At 49.5% G+C, this 19,445-nt stretch overlaps 1 protein-coding gene across 2 annotated transcripts in view; it reads right to left on the bottom strand.

Annotated features, from left to right (window-relative positions):
- AMER1 (APC membrane recruitment protein 1) overlaps window positions 1-17,576 on the bottom strand; it is a 30,316-nt gene extending 12,740 nt beyond the window's left edge. Inside the window, exons 1-3 of one of the 2 annotated variants that reach the window (XM_084639061.1) lie at window positions 17,458-17,576; window positions 2,984-3,301; window positions 2,013-2,290 (exon numbers count right to left, since the gene is read on the bottom strand). The gene's annotated coding sequence lies outside the window, so the exon portion shown is untranslated. The remainder of the gene's footprint in view (window positions 1-2,012; window positions 2,291-2,983; window positions 3,302-17,457) is intronic. The other variant, XM_084639062.1, reaches the window with a different exon arrangement.
- Between the last annotated feature and the right edge of the window lie 1,869 nt (window positions 17,577-19,445).

Raw genomic sequence — 19,445 nt, 5'->3', positions numbered from 1 at the left:
GTGTTCACACTTGCAGCAGTATTCGGAACGTTGCACTCTGGGCAGCTATCCCACAGAGCACCTCTTCCTCTTCTGCCACTAAGAGCTGTGGGAAGGCGGAGGGGGTCGCAGGGCATCCTGTCTCCTGTCCCAATGCCCCAGGATGCATTGCTTCGCATCCCAGCAATCCCTGTGCTTCTGTCCGCATTTGGCACCATCTTTCAATAGCTTTGTGTACTGCTGCTCTGCCTCTTCGGTCTGCAGGAATGGATCCCGCACTGCTGACCAATATGCTGCTCGCTCTCACTAACACGTCACGAGTGGCAGTGGGGTTATTCCTTAAACTATAAAGGCAAGAGGAGCTTGACATTGATCTCGCCACACGTAGTAGCTACGACACGAGACTGCGTGTGGCATTTGAGGTGCTGACCACAGTGGAACGCTGCTTTTGGGCTTGGGAAACAAGCACTAAGTGGTGGGATCACATCGCGATGCACGTTTGGGATGATGAGCGGTGGCTGCAGAACTTTCGCATGAGGAAAGCCACATTCTGGGACAACATGATGAGCTCGTCCCAGCCCTAAGGTGCAAGGACACAAGAACGAGAGCTGCTCTGTCGTTGGAGAAGCACATGGTGATTGCACTGTGGAAGCTGGCTACTCCAGATTGCTACTGATCGGTCGCTAACCAGTTCAGAGTGGGAAAGTCGACCATTGGACTTGTGTTGACAGAAGTGTGCAGGGCCATTAACCGCATTCTGCTCCGAAAGACCATGACTCTGGGCAATGTGCGTGATATTGTGGATGGCTTTGCACAAATGGGCTTCCCTAACTGCGGAGGGACAATAGATGGCATGAATATTCCAATTCTGGCACCAGACCACCTAGCCACTGAGTACATTAATCGCAAGGGGTATTTCTCAATGGTTCTCCAGGTGCTTGTGGATCACCGGGGGCATTTCACAGGTATTGACACAGGCTGGTCCAGAAAGGTGCACGACGCACTCATGCTTTGGAACACTGGCCTGTTCAGAAGCTGCAAGCAGGAACTTTCTTCTTGGACCAGAAGATCACTGTAGGGGAAGTTGAAATGCCCACTGTAATCCTGGGAGACCCTGCTTACCCCTTAATGCCATGGCTTATGAAGCCATACACGGGGCATCTTGACAGCAGCAAAGAGTGGTTCAACAATAGGCTGAGCAACTGCAGAATGACTGTTGACTGTGCTTTTGGCCATTTAAAGGCCTGCTGGCGCTGCCTATATGGGAAGCTGGACCTGGCTGATGACAATATTTCTATGCTTATAGCCTTGTGCTGTACACTTCATAATATTTGTGAAGGGAAGAGCGAACCGCTGAGGCTCAGCGCCTGGAGGCTGAAATTGAACAGCCAGAGACCAGGGCTATTAGAGGGGCGCAGCGTGGGGCCATAAGGATCAGGGATGCCTTGAGGCAGCAATTTGAAGCTGAAAGCCACTAATATTTGTTGCTATGCTTGGGAGTGCAGTGCTTGTAATGCTAGGAGGTGATTGTGATTGGTGCAGACAAGGCACTGTGAAGTTTTAAGAAAAGTGCCTGTTGCTTTGCAGGGTTCTGTTTGCTTTCAATTAATGGAATAAAGATTGCTTTCAAACCAAAACCATTATTTTATTAAAAAACAACCACCAGAGGAGAGAAAGAGACACACAAAAAACCAAAACCCATCAGCACTGTGGAGGATGGGGGAAGGGAAGGTCCCAGGAAGAGGTGGGGTCCCTGGATAGTTAAAGATTTGTGTATGTCCAGGTATCATATGCAACCTTGTCCTCTGGAGTACAGTGAAGCGGGTACTGTACTTCAGGAGGGCTTAACTGCAGAGGGATGGGTGTTGAGTGCAGTGGCTACCGGGAGTCCACAGGGCTGGACTGCGATGGGGCAGGAGTGGAACGCATAGGGTACAGACTGGAGCCAGGAGGTTGATAAGAGTGTTGGCGGTGTCTGGGGGATGTATGGGAAAGAGTTGTGACAGCGGCTGCAGGGGAGGGCAGGTGCGGACCTGCTTGGTTTGTAGTGCTAGTAGCACCTGGAGCGTGTCTGCTTGGCGCTCCATAATGTTTAAGAGCCGCTCCATGGCTTCGTTCTGGCACACTGCGTTCTCCTTTTGGTCCTTCTTCTTGCTGTCCCACCACTCCTTCAATTCTTGTTTTTCGGCCACAGAGTGCATCGTGACATCACAAAGGAAGTCCTCTTTAGTTCTTCGTGGCCTCTTACTAATTCTGCACAGCCGTTCAGCCAGAAATAACAAAGAGGGAGGCTGGGCACCCCAGGCCACATCTGTGAAGCCAAAATGCAACATTTTACAGAAGCACTATTGTTTGCAACACACAGACCACCAATTTAAAACACAGCCACTATTCACATACCTGTCACTAACTGGCTGACCCCATGAGCCACAAGACCCCCAAAATAGCAAGTAACCACAGGGGTAGGGGTAATCAGTGTCCCAGAACCGTACTGTAGTCTGGGCATGTGGCTCTTGGGGAGAGCCAGCACTGTAGTGGGTGGGGAGGCTTATAATCATTACTGTCCCCACATTTTCCACAGGCTGTGTTCATTATGGAAGATCTCTCACTGCTGAGGGTGAGCAGGGAACCAAGGGAGGGTCTTCTCGAAGACTGCAGCTTCCGCCTTGGTCCTATGGGGCTCGCCTGTGTACAGCAATGGTAACCTTTCCCCTCCTCCTCCGTGACGGCAGAGTGACATGGGAAAGTTACCCTTAATGGGGCAAAAAACAAAGCAGCTCTGCGAAAGAACCTGAGGCAGCGAACTGCCCAGTATCAACATGAAAGTTTTGTGGCGATCTCTGAGGCAGATTCCCATGAAGTGAGGGAGTCAATCAACAGCCTACTCCGCTGCTCAGACTAGGCATGTGGTGATATGCGCATCATACAAACACAAACCTGCTTTCTGCAGCCCTCCTGCCCCCAACAACTCGCTTCAGCGATTCCCAAAATCAAAGTCACTTACCAGAGGCCTCCTCCCCTGTTTGCACTTTGCCAAGCTCTGACAGCTATGAGTGGCTAGCCTCCTCCAGGGTAGAAAAGAGCTCCTGGCTGCATTCACCTCTGACCTCCGAGTTATCCTCTGCCTCTGGGTCCCCCTCCACATCCTCGTCCAAGATTTCCTCCTCCTGATTTGGTCCACTCTCGACTGGCACACGAGCCAACAAAGTATCCACAGTTGCCTTTGCCTTTGTAGAACCGGCAGCTCGTGGGCACAGCACCGGAGCAGCGGTTTGCCTCCCGCGCCTTGTGGTAGGCATTCCGCAGCTCCTTCACTTTGACCCTGCAGTGCAATGTGTCACGGTTATGGCCCCTTTCTGTCATGCATCATGACATCTGTCTGTAGGTATCCTAATACCTACAGCTGGGACTGGACAATCTCCTCTCCCCAAATGCAGCTCAGCATTGCTCCAAGCCGGGGATCACTTGGTGCGAGGAGCAGGCCTGGTCACCTGGAAAGATGCACTGAGACCACTACACAAGTCACCGAGCAAACAGGAAGGGGACTTTCAAAATTCCCAAGGAATTTAAGGGGTGGGGCTCATGATTGGCCACCTGGGGGCAGGGCAGTAGAGTTCAAACGGAGGACCAGAGAGGCGAGAAGAGGCATTGTGGGACACTTCTTAGAGGCCAATCGCAGAGCTGTAATCACCAGTGTTTACACTGGCACCACGGCGCTGTAGCCCCGGCACAGAAAGCTGTATGCCTCTCGTCAGGGTAGTTTTTTTAACAGCACTGCAACTGCTTGGCAGCGTGTACACCTTGGGAGTTACAACGCAGAAAGCTGCTTTGCTGCGCAGAAACTTGACAGCGTAGACAAGGCCTCAGAGAGACTTTCCAAAGGTTGCACCTTGTCAGAACATGCTGCTTCCTCCCACGCACACTCCAAATCCCCATCACACTTAGGTGGTTGCTTTGCAATTACTTTAGCAGTTCTCCTAACTCCAGCAGGAGAGACAGACACTACAGGAAGTTTTGTTCGTAGCTAAGGCAACCATGGGACATGGGCAGTCTACAAGAAATTCTCTCTCTTGGGGCCTGGGGGAGAAACACATATATAAAGCACGATCAGTGCCTAGTTTGAAGGCTCTGCTCTAAAGGTGGCAAGTGATCAAGGCTACAGGGCTATGCCTCGCCCTGTATAGCTTCTACAGGAAAGGGCCCTGCTCAGTTTCTGCTCTCCTTAACAGTTAGAGATGGGTCCACACTGGCTCTCAAATCCCAACCCATTTGATTTTCAGTTAGTGAAGCCACTTCTATAATTCTGATGCCAGGTCAGTTCCAAAGCGTAAAGGAACCTATTTTCCATGTCAGGTGGGGATGCAGTTGAAATCTCATGAAAGCCGTTTACAAGGTTACACACCATCTAATCTCAATCCAGATGCCAACTCAGCTTTACATAGGTTGTAAACCTAATCTGGATATGGATGCTTGAATGTCTTGGCAGCCCACTGCTACTAAAAGAGTGTCCACCTAAACCAGTTTTGATAATGAGTTTATCAGAAGTCTCACAACATTTAGACCTGGTCTACTAAAGGGCGAGACATAAACGGTCTTGTGTCAACCTAGCTGTGGAAGCATCTTCACTTAAATTTGGCTCCCATCCATGTAAGTGCCCCTCTATGCTGATTTAGTAACACCACCTCCCTGAGCGGCGTAGAGTCGCGGACAACGTCATTAGGTTGGTGCAGTTTCAGTGCAGACACTACTTTGCTTATGTCAACTATTACTGGCCTTCAGGAGCCATCTCAGAAGCCCCACAGATAGACAATACAATCGATACAAGTGCTGCTGGTGAGGACACGCCACTGACAAAAGAAGCCAAGTGTGAGCACACACAGGCGATTTAATAACTATGGTGGCTGTATGCCACCATAAATTAAATTAGGTTGACATAATTTTCTTCTGTCGACGTGGCCTTAGTGTTTTTCTTAAGGCCCCAGTCTCTGGATCTGCCATTATGTGAGAATCTCAGCTTTCACTTAAAATATAAATAAATAAAGAGATCCTAGACTTCATGGTTGTGAAAAAAAATCTTGAAAGATGACCCGAGTGACCCCTTAAGGCTCAAAAAGCAAATAAAAAGCACCCCCCCCTTTTTAAAAATCTCATTATTAAGCCAATCCCATGATTATTTTTGGTTCTGTCTCTTGTTTTTTTGACCACTGCGGCCTAAAAAGATGTGTTTTCAACTTGAGTTTAGTTAACTCAAATTAACTAAAACAAAGTAAAATCCTCCTAGTGAAGACAAGGCAGTTTGTAGTTTTCACACCAATTAGCAGGTCAAGGTAAATCCCAGCCTCCCCATAGCAGGCTGAGTTAAAGATGAGCTCCATCTTCACTAGGAATTTTCTTCATGTTGAGGCTAACTCGACTGAAGAACACACTACTGAAGATGCGCCATTGGGGTTGGAAATACTGTTAGCACAAAGTTCTGGTCCCACAGAGGTGCCGGTTGTTGCAAACTGCATAGTAATGGGGGCGGGAGGGAGCAGGAGACAGGAAAAAAAATTATTTTAGAGCTCACCCTGGCTCAAAATCAGCACTGACAACAATGTATACCCATTCTGTAACCACAGGACCAAACCAGAAATATGGTTGCCGTGAGCAAAAAAGTATCCATAAGGAAAGAGACCAAGGTTAGAAGCCATGGTGGGATGAGACTGCATTTCAGCTACATTAGGCTTTTTTGGGGGCCTAGATTTTGTCTGTCCTAGAATAATAATACACAATACCTATTACTAACGTAGTGCTTTTCATCAGTAGATCTCAAAGTACTCCACAATCTTTAATGTATGTAACCTGAGAACACTCCTTGAGGTAAGGAAGCTTTATTATCCCCATTTTACATATGGGGAACTGAGGCTCAGCGAGGCTAAGGGACTTGCCCAAGGTCTCCCCATGTCCTAGGCCAGAGCCCTAGCCAGCCTTCCTGCTCTCAGCAGGATAAACTCAGTCAGCATTTTAAATATGTCATCATGCTCCAACAGTATACAGTTATACAACCCAGTGGTTAGGACATCAGCAGCTGTCTGCAGCACTGTCTACAGTAGCAATACCACATTGCTAATATTGGGGAAGCTGAACTGATGGCAACAGCGTAAGAGATGGTTAAAAAAAAAAAAGAGAGAGAGCTCCTAGTCTACATCATTATACAAGGCAGGTTCACATATCACAATGGGAGAACATCCAAGTCCTGTCTGCAGTAACTGGTGGGTACTAATTTTCCAAGTTTTTTTTCCTGTACAGACACACCCAGAATCTCCAAACAAGATCAGGGCTCCAGTCAGCAAGACTACAGTCAGAGACAGGCCCTAACCCACACTGCTTAAAAACTAAAAACAGATACGATGCTGCAGAGTGGAGATGAATTCCAAGACTTGTGTTAGAGAATCACGCACCTCCACAACTGACAACTTCCTAGTGCTATAGCAACTTTCCTTCTTGTCTACATAGATGGGGGAAAACAGTGTTTACATTGCGTGCAGCCTGGCCTTGATTTCAGCTGCAAGATAGATTTTTCTGATCATGCTGGCAAGAAGAGAAAGATATTACACAGACGCTCCTAACTACAGCAGAGAATCTTCCTAGTCAGTGGATCTTTCCATAGAGTTACACACCTTCATCTAAGTATGGTTGCAAAATGCAAATGACTTTTGCCCAAATTATTTGCAGAGGATCATGCTGGGCCCTTAACGTTTTGACAAAAAAGTTTAAAGAAAACCCACCATTGATTCTGTTAGCCATGGTGTTTAAACGCTAACAAAAAGCTCCCCCATTCTGCATTCTACAGACTTGGGAAAATATCACCTATGGATTTAGGGAAATTTTATTCCCTTAATAGCCATGTGTTGTAATCACCTTGTCAAGTCCCTCTGCTTCAGGTGGACTGACACCTCTTACAATAAACAGGCTGCAAGCTTTTCAATGTGTTGCATCAGAGATTGTTTTCAGTCACATACAAGAAAGCTAATCAATGGATGCACACGGTATTTACTCCAGACTGCCAGTTTGTTTTACCCAATGCTATTTCTCTGCAAACAAGTTAAACTGGAGGCTAAACGCAAAGTCATTCTATGCAGTAGATGTAATAATTCTATTAAGATGTTGAAGAAAAAAGAAAAAACAGTACAGAGTTTAAGCAGAGAAGTTTCTGGTTATCAGGGAATAAGGTACAGATTATCAAGGGGTGCGAAATTCGGTTTAGGATCGGGTGGCGTAAGGAATACATAATCTGCAATCTCCCCGATTGGGGGTATAAGGTTAACGGGTCAAAGTACAGACATTGAGATATGGGGGTATGTTGTTCATATAATGGCTATGTTCAGGTGTGGAGTATAATGATACGATGATGAGGATGGATTTGGTGAGATTTAATGTTCAGTGAGTTTATGGTTCCAGTTCATATGGCCCAATGGAAAAAGTCTCTCAGTCCCTTTCCCATAGTTGATGCACGATGTCGTACCGGCTCACACCTCCTGGTACTGTCGGCGGCTGGTGATGTATTCGATGTAGATGTCTACACCACTTTAACTATATATACTGTATAGTTAAAGAGGCACAAATCCCCTACCGTACAGAGAAATAAACTGTACCAGAATAAGCACAGTTATACCAATATTATTGTGTCCACACTAGAGGTTCTACTCGTAGTTTAAAAAAAAATACACACACACACTCACAGTTTAACTATTTTGGTTAGGGCGCTATGTGTAGATGAGGGCTTATGCTGCTAAAATAAATCTCACCAGCCCTGAGGTAAGTGGGAAAGCGGGATACCGGGAGGAAGCACAGGCAGGAATGTCTGTGAGGGGAGGGCTCCTGCCTCATACTGGCAATGAGGGGCGATCAACAGGTTATCTCAAGTGCTTATATACAAATGCACAAAGCCTTGGAAACAAGCAGGGAGAACTGGAGGTCCTGGTGATGTCAAGGAACTATGACGTGATCGGAATAACAGAGACTTGGTGGGATAACTCATATGACTGGAGTACTGTCATGGATGGTTATAAACTGTTCAGGAAGGACAGGCAGGGCAGAAAAGGTGGGGGAGTAGCACTGTATGTAAGGGAGCAGTATGACTGCTCAGAGCTCCGGTACGAAACTGCAGAAAAACCTGAGTGTCTCTGGATTAAGTTTAGAAGTGTGTGCAACAAGAGTGATGTAGTGGTGGGAGTCTGCTATAGACCACCGGACCAGGGGGATGAGGTGGATGAGGCTTTCTTCCGGCAGCTCACGGAAGCTACTAGATCGCATGCCCTGATTCTCATGGGTGACTTTAATTTTCCTGATATCTGCTGGGAGAGCAATACAGCGGTGCATAGACAATCCAGGAAGTTTTTGGAAAGCGTAGGGGACAATTTCCTGGCGCAAGTGCTAGAGGAGCCAACTAGGGGGGGTGCTTTTCTTGACCTGCTGCTCACAAACCGGGTAGAATTAGTGGGGGAAGCAAAAGTGGATGGGAATCTGGGAGGCAGTGACCATGAGTTGGTTGAGTTCAGGATCCTGACGCAGGGAACAAAGGTAAGCAGCAGGATACGGACCCTGGACTTCAGGAAAGCAGACTTCGACTCCCTCAGGGAACGGATGGCCAGGATCCCCTGGGGGACTAACTTGAAGGGGAAAGGAGTCCAGGAGAGCTGGCTGTATTTCAAGGAATCCCTGTTGAGGTTACAGGGACAAACCATCCCGATGAGTCGAAAGAATAGTAAATATGGCAGGCGACCAACTTGGCTTAATGGTGAAATCCTAGCGGATCTTAAACATAAAAAAGAAGCTTACAAGAAGTGGAAGGTTGGACATATGACCAGGGAAGAGTATAAAAATATTGCTCGGGCATGTAGGAATGTTATCAGGAGGGCCAAATCGCACCTGGAGCTGCAGCTAGCCAGAGATGTCAAGAGTAACAAGAAGGGTTTCTTCAGGTATGTTGGCAACAAGAAGAAAGCCAAGGAATGTGTGGGCCCCTTACTGAATGAGGGAGGCAACCTAGTGACAGAGGATGTGGAAAAAGCTAATGTACTCAATGCTTTTTTTGCCTCTGTTTTCACTAACAAGGTCAGCTCCCAGACTGCTGCGCTGGGCATCACAAAATGCGGAAGAGATGGCCAGCCCTCTGTGGAGATAGAGGCGGTTAGGGACTATTTAGAAAAGCTGGACGTGCACAAGTCCATGGGGCCGGACGAGTTGCATCCGAGAGTGCTGAAGGAATTGGCGGCTGTGATTGCAGAGCCACTGGCCATTATCTTTGAAAACTCGTGGCGAACCGGGGAAGTCCCGGATGACTGGAAAAAGGCTAATGTAGTGCCAATCTTTAAAAAAGGGAAGAAGGAAGATCCTGGGAACTACAGGCCAGTCAGCCTCACCTCAGTCCCTGGAAAAATCATGGAGCAGGTCCTCAAAGAATCAATCCTGAAGCACTTGCATGAGAGGAAAGTGATCAGGAACAGCCAGCATGGATTCACCAAGGGAAGGTCATGCCTGACTAATCTAATCGCCTTTTATGATGAGATTACTGGTTCTGTGGATGAAGGGAAAGCAGTGGATGTATTGTTTCTTGACTTTAGCAAAGCTTTTGACACGGTCTCCCATAGTATTCTTGTCAGCAAGTTAAGGAAGTATGGGCTGGATGAATGCACTATAAGGTGGGTAGAAAGCTGGCTAAATTGTCGGGCTCAACGGGTAGTGATCAATGGCTCCATGTCTAGTTGGCAGCCGGTATCAAGTGGAGTGCCCCAAGGGTCGGTCCTGGGGCCGGTTTTATTCAATATCTTCATAAATGATCTGGAGGATGGTGTGGATTGCACTCTCAGCAAATTTGCGGATGATACTAAACTGGGAGGAGTGGTAGATACGCTGGAGGGGAGGGATAGGATACAGAAGGACCTAGACCAATTGGAAGATTGGGCCAAAAGGAATCTGATGAGGTTCAATAAGGATAAGTGCAGGGTCCTGCACTTAGGACGGAAGAACCCAATGCACAGCTACAGACTAGGGACCGAATGGCTAGGCAGCAGTTCTGCAGAAAAGGACCTAGGGGTGACAGTGGACGAGAAGCTGGATATGAGTCAGCAGTGTGCCCTTGTTGCCAAGAAGGCCAATGGCATTTTGGGATGTATAAGTAGGGGCATAGCGAGCAGATCGAGGGACGTGATCGTTCCCCTCTATTCGACATTGGTGAGGCCTCATCTGGAGTACTGTGTCCAGTTTTGGGCCCCACACTTCAAGAAGGATGTGGATAAATTGGAGAGAGTCCAGCGAAGGGCAACAAAAATGATTAGGGGTCTGGAACACATGAGTTATGAGGAGAGGCTGAGGGAGCTGGGATTGTTTAGCCTGCAGAAGAGAAGAATGAGGGGGGATTTGATAGCTGCTTTCAACTACCTGAAAGGGGGTTCCAAAGAGGATGGCTCTAGACTGTTCTCAATGGTAGCAGATGACAGAACGAGGAGTAATGGTCTCAAGTTGCAGTGGGGGAGGTTTAGATTGGATATTAGGAAAAACTTTTTCACTAAGAGGGTGGTGAAACACTGGAATGCGTTACCTAGGGAGGTGGTAGAATCTCCTTCCTTAGAGGTTTTTAAGGTCAGGCTTGACAAAGCCCTGGCTGGGATGATTTAACTGGGAATTGGTCCTGCTTTGAGCAGGGGGTTGGACTAGATGACCTTCTGGGGTCCCTTCCAACCCTGATATTCTATGATTCTATGATTCTATGCCTAATATGTAGGGCCCTACCAAATTCACAGTCTATTTTGATCAATTTCATGGTCATAGGATTTTTTAAATCATGCATTTCATGATTTCAGCTATTTAAATCTGAAATTTCATGGCGTTGTAATAGTAAGGGTCCTGAGTCAATGATCCCTGTAATTTTTTCCATCCATGGGCGGAATGAATTTGTTATGTGCACCATATTGAGGTAATGTGCAGATGTGTGCCATCAGTAGAAACCAAAAAACCAGATATAATTTTTTTTTGAAAGTTACCATAGGGATAATTACTCCAGCCAGGATAGGTTAGGCATTTTAGAACTCACTACTCTAAGAATTAAATGTAAGTGTAAGAGAGAAATAAAAATTATGAAATGCATAGACCAGTCAAAAAAACTAAAACAACACACTTTGAAAGAACTATTATTGTTGTCACTTCTTGATACAAGTATGTGTTGGGAGGCGAGTGTGAAAGACAGTGTGTATATCTGTGACAGCACAGAAGTAAGCAGCAGTGTAGAAGTATGGTTGGCATGGTGTGGTATTGCCAACCTTACTTCTGTGCTGCTGCCTGCAGAGCTGGGCCCTCAGTCAGCAGCCGCCACTCTCCAGCCACCCAGCTCTGAAGGCAGCAGCGCAGAAGTAAGGGTGGCATGGCATGGTATTCGCAAAAAGAAAAGGAGTACTTGTGGCACCTTAGAGATTCACCAATTTATTTGAGCATAAGCATCCGATGAAGTGAGCTGTAACTCACGAAAGCTTATGCTCAAATTGGTTAGTCTCTAAGGTGCCACAAGTACTACTTTTCTTTTTGCGGATACAGACTAACATGGCTGCTACTCTGAAACATGGTATGGTATTGCCACCCTTACTTCTGCGCTGCTGCTGGAGGGGTGCTGCCTTCAGAGTTGGGCACCCAACCAACAACGGCTGCTCTCCAGCCAGACAGCTCTGAAGGCAGGGTAGAAGTAAGGGTGGCAATACGGTGATCCCCCTAAAATAACTTTGTGACCCCCCCTGCAACTCCATTTTGGGTCAGGACCCCCAATTTGAGAAACGCTGGTCCCCCCATGAAACCTGTATAGTATAAGATAAAAGCACACAAAAGACCAGATTTCACAGGGGTAGCCCAGATTTCACGGTCCATGACTTATTTTTCAAGGCCGTGAATTTGGTAGGGCCCTAGTAATATGACTATGCAGCTACAAACAGACAACTGTTGCTCCAGTTCTCATTTAAAAAAGTGTTTCTAGCTCAGATGTAATCTGTTGCAATGACATCTGCTTGGGCCTGCAAACAGCCTGCACTGGTAGTTTGATGAGCCATGAACTGTTCCCATTTGTAATGTTACTCTGAAGCCTAATGAGGATACACTGAAATGTCAACATCGTAAAAAGTATCAGAGGGGTAGCCGTGTTAGTCTGTATCTACAACAACGAAGAGTCCAGTGGCATCTTAAAGACTAACAGATTTATTTGGGCATAAGCTTACGTGGGTAAAAAAACCCCACTTCTCCATGCATCTGAAGAAGAGGGTTTTTTACCCAGGAAAGCTTATGCCCGAATAAATCTATTAGTCTTTAAGGTGCCACTGGACTCCTCGTTGTTTTTAACATTGTAAACTATTTCACTGCTGAGCATTTTAGAAGAAACATCTGTGTTCCTCTATTGCTCTGAATGCATTGCCAAATATCTGAGTGGGACTGTTACTAGCAGTCCAGGTTTTGTGGGGGAGGTGGTGAAAATGAGAAATTAAAACCCTTTACCCAAATTTTGTTTTAAATGACCTTCACCCCACCCTAAGGGGAAAAGATATTGGAAATGCACCCTCTTTTGAGAGACAAAAGCCTCATCTCCCTCCCCCACACCCCCAACTTCTACAAGCCTGTTATGCACTTTCAGTGCAAATGCCTGCAGCACATTAGAAACACTGGGGGCATAACAAACGGGGATACTGGACTGATTGTACTACACTGGGATGTGACAAGTAGTAACAGGCGGAGGCAAAGTTGAAAAGGAGGCATCAGTGCAATGTACTTCTGGAGTTCATGACAAATCATTTAAACTAGTGTATTGCATAGGACAAGGGGGAGGAGGTGTGAGAGATTTAATTAGGTGCTCTACTACACAACCCTGTTGCAGAGACAAACAAAAAAAAGTCACTCCCCAGCCCCCGGAGATAAGTCACATCTACAAGTTCAATTTCACACACTATTTCGCTGACACTGCTTGCAAAGAAACAGCATTTTGTACACAACAGCACTTACCTATTCATGACATTAGTACTTTGCTTTAGAAAAAATGTTGTCGTTGAGGATACTAACGGATGGAAAATTCTAAAATACGCTGCCATGGTCCCAAAATAAGCTGTCATAAATTACCTTTGTTAACAAAAACTCTGAAAGCATCACACAATTAAAGAGTGTCCTGTTGGAAAGCTGCAGATAGTGACCTTCCATAACAGAATATCCACCAGGAAAGTTTAAAAAGTGTCAGCACGGAGGCCTGGTCTAAACTGAAGTTTTATACCAGTATAATTATTAGTATTACTGAAATTGTTATCCCAATACAACTTCTACTGTCGACAGAACGATACCTGTATAAATGTGCCTTATACTAGTACAGCTTATTCCACTTTCCTTACAGGAGTAAGCTATACCTGGGTAGGGCACCTTTACACTGGTATAACTAAGTCCACATTGGGGGGGGGGGGGGCAGGGCGGGAGGGTGTACTTCTTTAATCTATAGTGGTACAGTTACAGCAGTACTATGATTGTAGTTAGACCTTGCTTTCCAGAATCCTAAGCATACTTTTTGTCAGTATAAAAACAAGCATTTTGATTGAGACATCTGTTATATCCCATTTTTATCAAAGAAGGTCCTAGGACTCCAAGACATCTTGTGAAGAACTAGGACTGTTCCAGTTAAAACTGAGATACATGGTCACTTTAAGAAGGTCCACTAAACTTATGTGTATTGTTTTCCCCACTTCACAGAGTATGTTAAAAATAAATCTGCACTGGGAGAGGAAGAATGGACTGGATGGCTTAAGGAGTGGGACACAGAACCTTCCACTCTAGCTCATGGATTCAACCCAGATTTTGGTTGTGATGGAAAGTAGTTAGAACCCAGGTGTAAAAAGAAAAGGAGTACCTGTGGCACCTTAGAGACTAACAAATTTATTTGAGCATAAGCTTTCGTGAGCTACAGCTCACTTCATCTGATGTAGCGTACTAACCAATGGTGAACGTCCTGAGTTGGTGAGTTTCTGTCCAACGCCCAGGAAACAGGCATCCATATCAAAAGCCACCATCACTATCTGCACCTTTGTCTGGCACCAAGTTTAGCAGAGAGGCCAGAGATTGAATCAACATGGAAACTGAACGCCTCTCAGATCCCTGGGAGGCAGCCCTACAAGTGGGAGGCAAATCCTTGGGTGGGGTTGTAGTACAGCTTTCTTCCCATTGTGTCTAATGTATAAACACAGGAAGTCAATCAACACAGCTGTCAATCCAGCAACTTTCCAAGCTCTACATTTACTTTAGTCACCAACTTCTGTTTCTCACTTAAGAGTCTCTCCCTCCCCTTTCAGAAAAACCCAACTATTTCATGTTTCACAGTGTCTGAGCATCAGAAAAATGGAACTGGAGCAAACTGACAATGGTGTGTAGAGGAATAAGGCGCTGGGAAGCAGGTATGGTCTGACCAACTACATTCCTGCTCGGGTTCTGAGCTACTCTGACAGAGAAACACATTCAGGGGATGGAATGCAAGTTAAAACCTGGTGTGGAGGGAAAAGCAAGCTGAGCACTGACCTGGTGAAATGTTGTGCAAAGGAACTTTAACATGGAACAACTTCATTTCCTTTCAGAGGCGGCCAAAAAGCCACCAAAAATTACAACTTCTCTCTGCTTAAAGGATGCTCATCCCCACAACTGATTTTATCTATCTACCATGACACCCACCACCTGGCTGAAGGTGAAAGAAGAACATCCATGCACCAATGGAACAAAGTAGCGGAAGAATGAAAGAAACATCTGAAGAAAACAGCCCAGCCAAACCTCAAGTCAGATGTGCTGCTCACGCATGCTTAGCTCATTATGATCACAGCTACAAGAATTGATAGTAAGCAAATTACTACAGAAGTTACACTTTAAAAAAGATGAATATTTTTGCAAGCAGGGTGTAAAAATAACAGCTGCTCCTGGAGAACTCCCAGCGCCTCCATTAGTCTGCTACAGAATTAGAAAGCAGATTCCTCCTACGAATGCATTCCTCTGCCTCTATTTGAAACCGTGTATGTACAGCTTTGTTTTTGTTCTTTGCTGTTAAGCAGGGGACCAACTTAAGTCTGACAACTGTCTCTTCTTTCTTTCATATCTGGCAAGTGCTTTACTCATTTACACACAGAAAAAAGTCAGAAAATAATTACTACAATAACAGCAAGAAAATGGTAAGTTTCCAACCAAAACCACAGATCTAAAGACCTAACACTTTGGGGATGACTGGATCCGAAATGTGCTATTTGGTCCCCTTTAATAATAAACAGAAATTCAAACACCAATCACTTAAATATTTCAAAGCTTGCTCAGGCTAAAATGGTGACAGACAAGCTTTAAGAATACGATTAAGTCCATAACCTATCAGGTACAAAATCAGGATAAACAAGGGAAGCTGGATGCAAGATTCAGTTAATATGCAGTGGTATGCTATGCAATTTGTTTAAAATTTCTATATTCCTGTTGTTGTGGACAGGGGGTTTCTGCTGGACTGAATGCTATTTGGGTCTGAATTCAGTGAGGTACCAGTTGAGAGGTCTGATGAGGGATATGTCCCAAAGATGTTTGGTGGCAGGTTTGACTGCAACAACAAAACTTATTGCAATGGTTTTTTTTCCTACCCACCAGACTTTCAGCAAGGCCTTCTGCATGCCCTACCTAATCTTCCACCTTGGCATTAAAAGGGGAGCAATAAGAAATTTGGCTTAGGACAAGCAAAGCCATTTACAGTCAAATATCTTCAGTGCAAAAGTTGAAAGTATTGCACAAGCAGCCTTCTGTTTAAATGGGTTCTGTGAATGGCTGGGTCAGATGATGACCAGCAAAGATGTGTAGTATCTATGGGCTCAATTCAATTGGACGAAATAACAGTCTCAGGAAACCTCAAACTTAAAACTACAGCCTCAAACACAGTCTCATTTTCAGTAACAAATCAGAACAGCTCATGTGATTCTTAGAGCCCTGACAAAGTCTAAAAGAGCTTCCCATCCATCCCCAGAATCCCTCTACATGCAATACCCAGGACCCAGGAATTTGGGGGGCCAAAAATATTCAAGTTATTTTAAAAAATTCAAATGCATTTTTGTTTGACATTCACGTAAACATCTCCCTATGGGGTTTGTCAAATTTTGCTACAATAGCGCATGAGAACTAGACACATCCCTTCACATGGTCCAAGCTAAGCAAAATACAACAAACAGCATTAGCGGTGAAGGAGTTAATTTGCTTTAAGAGAGTTTTTTTTAATTAATGCCACAGGTAAAGCATTTGAATGTATTGTTTTTAGCAAGCGAGCCTCCTGAAAATAACTTCTACTCACACACACAAACAATGACAAACTGAAAGATAATCTTGTTACCATGTTAAACAGGGAGACAGATGTTTAGAGAAGCTGGAAGCCATCAGTGATTTAGGTTTCTCAGTAGCTGAAGACACAAAGCTTCTGTGTTCCACCCTTACATATCAAATACCAGCAATTTAGACTGCTCCGGTGTCAACTGGTTTGAGCCTTGCGCGAGGGGAGGAGCACTGGAGAGGAGACCACAGAGGGTAGTAGATCTTGTATATAGACACCTGCTACTGTATTTTCCACTCCATGCATCTGATGAAGTGGGTTCTAGGTCACAAAACCTTATGCCTAAATAAATGTGTTAGTCTCTAAGGTGCCACAAGGACTCCTGGTTGTTTTTGCTGCTACAGACTAACTCGGCTAACCACTCTGGAAGTAAAACTCTGGTCACCACTGGTTTTATTTCAATAGAAACCCTCGATAAATGCAAAGCTTAGGTAGCAGAGGACAATAAACCACCTCTCTCGCATTAACAGTGAGTACTCCTTATTTTGAGGACACCGGGCAGCGATCCCAGAGAGCTCTGGCTCAGTGGGGGACAGGCAGAGACCACCCACCTGTCTCCGGTGATTTCTCCCCGGGAAGAGGGATGACGCGTGAGAGCTCAGCAGACACACGCACCCAGTTCCCCCGGCCCGTGCTGCTGCTGGTGCAGAGGCGGCAGCCGGGGCGTGAGACACCAGCTGCTCCCGCAAATCACCAACCGCAACGAAGCCGCACAGCTCCGGGCCGGGGGGGGGGGCGGGAAGAGAGCCCTGCCCGCATCCCTGAGACAGCTGGCTCTGCAGCCCCTGCACAGTGGGGGCTGCTGCACAAGCAGCCTCCCGACGCCCCCGAAATGAGCCCGGCGGACAGAGCGCGGGGCCTGCGCCGGCCCAGCCCAGCCGCGCGGCTGGCACAAAAGAGAACCAGCAAGTCGCTCGCTGGCTCGGACACCTGGGCTCGAGGGCCGCCGCCCCCGGCCGAGCGCCCCGGCCGGCTACGCGGCACGCACAGCGGGAGGGAGGGACAGACAGACGGACAGACGGACGGACCGACGCGGCGCTCCGCTCCACCGGCGACATGACGGCGGGAGGAAGGTACCGCGGGCGCGCCCCACTTACCGAGCGCCGGCCGGCCGGGCTCCCCCGCCTCGTCCCCCGGGCAGCGCGGCGGGCAGCTCCCAGCCTGCGCAGGGTCCGCGCGCGCGCGCGCGCTTCCCCCCGCGCCGCGCCGCGCCGCCGGGGCCTCGGCCTCGCGCCCGCCCCGCCCCGCCCTCCCTGCCGCCGGGGGCGGGGCCGGGGCCGCCGCGCAAGTGACAGGCTGGAGGGCCGGTGACGCGCGGCGAAGGCGGGGCCCGCCGAGCCGGCTCCGCTCTTGCTCCCCCTGCTGGGCGGCGGGTGGCCATGGGCCGCCGCGGCCGCCGTGAGCTCGGCGGTCCCCGGAGCGGCGAGCAAGCATGGTAGCCGGCTAGAAGCGCCGTGCTCAAAGTGCTCGGCGCTGGTGACTACAGCCTGGATGTTTCTCTCGCCCCTCGCGCGAATTAGCTGCCCTAGGCCGGCCTGTTTGCCCACTGCCCCCCACCCCCTTCCAGGGTCTAGGGCCTGAGCCGGAGCCAGTACAGTGCCAAAGAGCCACAGTAACACGTCAGCAGCCCCCCCATCAGCTTCCCCCAGCCCGGCTCCCAGCCCTACCCACCCACCGGCAGCCCCCCATCAGCTCCCCCCCACCCCTGCTCCCAGCCCCCCCACCCACCGGCAGCCCCGCATCAGCTCCCCCCCACCCCTGCTCCCAGCCCCCCCACCCACCGGCAGCCCCCCATCAGCTCCCCCCCACCCCTGCTCCCAGCCCCCCCACCCACCCACCGGCAGCCCCCCATCAGCTCCCCACCACCCCTGCTCCCAGCGCCTCCGAACCACCAGCAGCCCCGCATCAGCTCCCCCCCACCCCTGCTCCCAGCCCCCCCACCCACCCACCGGCAGCCCCCCATCAGCTCCCCACCACCCCTGCTCCCAGCGCCTCCGAACCACCAGCAGCCCCGCATCAGCTCCCCCCCACCCCTGCTCCCAGCCCCCCCACCCACCCACCGGCAGCCCCCCCATCAGCTCCCCCCCACCCCTGCTCCCAGCCCCCCCACCCACCGGCAGCCCCGCATCAGCTCCCCCCCACCCCTGCTCCCAGCCCCCCCACCCACCCACCGGCAGCCCCCCATCAGCTCCCCACCACCCCTGCTCCCAGCGCCTCCGAACCACCAGCAGCCCCGCATCAGCTCCCCCCCACCCCTGCTCCCAGCCCCCCCACCCACCCACCGGCAGCCCCCCGATCAGCTCTCCCCCGCCCCTGCTCCCAGCGCCTACCACCCACCCACTCACCGGCAGACCCCCATCAGCTTCCCCCTGCTCCCAGCACCTCCCACCCACCCACCGGCAGCCCCCATCAGCTCCCCCCCGCCCCTGCTCCCAGCGCCTCCCTCCCACCCACCCACCAGCAGCCCCCCTGTCAGCTCCCCCCCGCCCTGCTCCCAGCGCCTCCCACCCACCCACTGGCAGCCCCCCCGTCAGCTCCCCCCCGCCCTGCTCCCAGCGCCTCCCACCCACCCACTGGCAGCCCCCCCGTCAGCTCCCCCCCGCCCTGCTCCCAGCGCCTCCCACCCACCCACTGGCAGCCCCCCCGTCAGCTCCCCCCCGCCCCTGCTCCCAGCGCCTCCCACCCACCCACTGGCAGCCCCCCCCGTCAGCTCCCCCCCGCCCTGCTCCCAGCGCCTCCCACCCACCCACCCACCAGCAGCCCCCCTGTCAGCTCCCCCCCGCCCTGCTCCCAGCGCCTCCCACCCACCCACTGGCAGCCCCCCCGTCAGCTCCCCCCCGCCCCTGCTCCCAGCGCCTCCCACCCACCCACTGGCAGCCCCCCCCCGTCAGCTCCCCCCCGCCCTGCTCCCAGCGCCTCCCTCCCACCCACCCACCAGCAGCCCCCCTGTCAGCTCCCCCCCGCCCTGCTCCCAGCGCCTCCCTCCCACCCACCCACTGGCAGCCCCCCTGTCAGCTCCCCCCCGCCCTGCTCCCAGCACCTCCCTCCCACCCACCCACTGGCAGCCCCCCCGTCAGCTCCCCCC

Source organism: Lepidochelys olivacea (assembly GCF_965140295.1).
Source record: "Lepidochelys olivacea isolate rLepOli2 genome assembly, chromosome: 9".
Lineage (NCBI taxonomy): Eukaryota > Metazoa > Chordata > Testudines > Cheloniidae > Lepidochelys > Lepidochelys olivacea.
Note: the sequence above shows the minus strand (reverse complement) of the source record. Positions and strands in the feature narration are given on the sequence as shown.